Raw genomic sequence first — 3,031 nt, 5'->3', positions numbered from 1 at the left:
ACGATCTAATCAGAGTTCAATGAGAGGCAATATTATATTTGATCTCTAAGGTATTAATACTTGTATATCACCATTAGACATTTTTATGTAGCCCATTATCCAAACAATGGCTTAAGTCCGTGGTATTTAATAAATCAAGGTCCCATGGCCATGGGGCTGAGTGGGAGTGGGGATGAAGCATCTTCTCTCCATTTTTTTTTTTTCCTCAGGTGCAATTCTGTGTTAATATAAGAGAAGTGTGGCCTTCCTTCTCATAGCACTAAAAGTGAGATAATCCCTGTGTAAGAAATCAGTAAGTACGGTCTGCTTAATCTAGTCCCAGTGTGAAACTGTTGACATTTGTTCTTTTTTCTATCATTATGTGACTGGGCCTGTTTTGTGCTGGATTAGGCACAAATCTCCTGTGCAGCACATTTGGCATGTTACTAGTAGTTTAACTTCATTAATAATGTATGAAGAAAATGTAATCCACGACGGGGAAGGAAAGAAAAGTATTTTTTATTTATTTTTTTTGCTTCTCCCAAATCCTTTGGAATGAGTAATTATTCAACATTTTATGTTTGATGTTATATTTTACAATTGAACCTCTCTGGTGATATTGAAAAAAGAAACTTTGGCAAATGCTTGTATAAAACACACCTTTTAAAATTGGTGATTTACCGATGACCAGTAAAACTTAGTAAGAAATTAAATATTTATTCAGCTTATTTCATTTTCAGGGTCATAATGCTCTTTCTGATTCATCCCCAATAACGAGAATTTCCACCAGCAAAGCCATTAACAGGCATCGAGATAGGAGAGTGATAAATCAAGATGAGACTGCAGGAGCAAATAAGAACTAACGCAGGCCTGCAGGGGAGTGCAAACGGTCCTTTCGGACTGAAACGCGTATGCCTGAAGGAGCTCGGCCGCAGCAAACACGAATGTGCCAAAGGATAAGCCCCTCACTGGTGCTCCTGCCTTTTTATGTTTTCTAAGCTGCTTTGCGGATGAAAACGGAACTATATTTGGAACAATGTTTTCTGTTTTTCCATACTCTTGATATTTGTGGAAAGTCACAAAATGGCCTAAGGAAGCTAAGCTCACTCCAAGCAGTGGTCACTCCAAGTACTTTTGTGCTCTGTCCTCCTGTCACATTTGGGCGATCAGAGCAACAGCTGGGGAGACTTTCTCAACAAAGATGAGTGTCAGATAATCCTGATGAGATTCCACATCCAACATCTTTTGTAATTATGTCACATTCAGCTGTAATGGAATAATTCGAGCTGAAAGGACACGCTTTGATCCTTTCTTAAAGCTTTCCCTGTGGACTGGCTATGTAAAAGATTTAAAGATATTTCTGTTGCCAGATCTAGTGTTTCCTCAGAGAAGTCATGCTTCTGAAGCATCGTGATCTACAAGAACATCAAGTTTGCCAAACACATTTCTGAGAGCATCTTTTTTGAGTGGGAGGGGTGTGATGAATGAAGACATCAATAATACGCTGTTTTTCAGTTTTCATCTAGACTATCAAGATTCACTGTCTTATTCTGTCACCCAAATGGGCAGATAGAAAAGTGCTTTAAATACAAATGTACAAGTGTATTTCTACATTTAAAGCATCTGTGTGCAAAGTCACACATGTGCTTATTAAATTATGTTTTAAGAGAAACGAGTCTAGTAAAATATTAGATATATTGTAGAATTAAAAAATGAGAATTAAAATACTAACAAGTTAAAGTCCCAAATTTCTCATTTATAGTGAGTTTTTTTTGTACAAAATGTGTATATTTTACTCTTATTAGATGCTTGCATTATAATAATGAAATTGACAGAATAGGTTTTCAAATTTAATGTAACACAGGATTTTTGCTTAATAATAAAGATTAGTCAAAAATAAAAATTAGTCATCTTAAAAATCACTTATTTTTGCTTATAATCATTCTTTTTCCATCGTTTAAACTTTTTTGTTTCATCCTTGCACTATAATTGTTTTTCTCTGCCTTTCTCCGTTTCTTTTTTCTTTCTACTCTCTATCATTTTTTTTCTTGAGACTAAATTACTGACGACAGGAAAAGAATGTGACAGAGAAGAGAACATGGACCTAACTTTAATTTTGGCTTGAAGAAAATTATTACTCAAATGGAAACCAGTGTTAGAAAATAAGTTTTCTTTGAGTGTAATTTTTAAAACCGAATCTATATAAATCTTAAAGCATGAAGATTTGACTCCTTTCTGGCTCATTGAGCAAAGAAAAGATGACCAATGCATGAAGATCCCCAAATGAAAATCAGAATTTGAGTTAATAGAAATGCAAACAGGCAAATCTGCAGGGCTAAGTAGTATAAATACTAAAACAATTTTTGCCCAAAGTAATGAAGATACTTTTAATTCATGTGATAAAGGTCCTCTGAAAGATTATCTTTTCCCACGGAACATTTCTCCCAGGCCCCCATTTGGAATAGCACATGTACCTATTACTAAATAAAATATGCATGTCTTTAGCTCACATTTTGATATTGTTTTCTATTAAATTTATATATGAAGAACATTTCTAGATTTTTCTTTTGTTTTATTTAGGTCTTTAACTGTGTGGTTGATTTAATCTTCATATTCCCATCTCTGAAATATTATTATTGCCATTTTGTAGGTGAGGAAACCAAAGCTCAGAGTGGCTAACTGACTTAGACGTGGGACAAAACTAGGACTGAAAAGCAGTGTTTCTTGTCTGGAGGTCAGCACTTTCTGCTCCCCTGTAGTTTCCTTTTTCTGATTTGGCTGATGGTTATTGTGGTGGGAGAGTAAATAATAAGTAATGTAGTTCCTCAAGACTATACATTTTTTCTCTTAGATGTTACTTTTAATTGTAAAGTTTGTATTGTGATGCTACAGATCTGACAGATCTGAAATTCCTACCTGGTGTCCACTTTACCATATACAGCTTTACAATCTTTTTTTCCCCCTTAAACTAGGCTTTTTAAAAATAATGCCATCACCAAATTACTGCCTATATTTTCATATTAGAATTGAAGATGTAAGTCACATCCCTAGT

Source organism: Miniopterus natalensis, chromosome 1 (assembly GCF_054644295.1).
Source record: "Miniopterus natalensis isolate mMinNat1 chromosome 1, mMinNat1.hap1, whole genome shotgun sequence".
NCBI lineage: Eukaryota > Metazoa > Chordata > Mammalia > Chiroptera > Miniopteridae > Miniopterus > Miniopterus natalensis.
Note: the sequence above shows the minus strand (reverse complement) of the source record.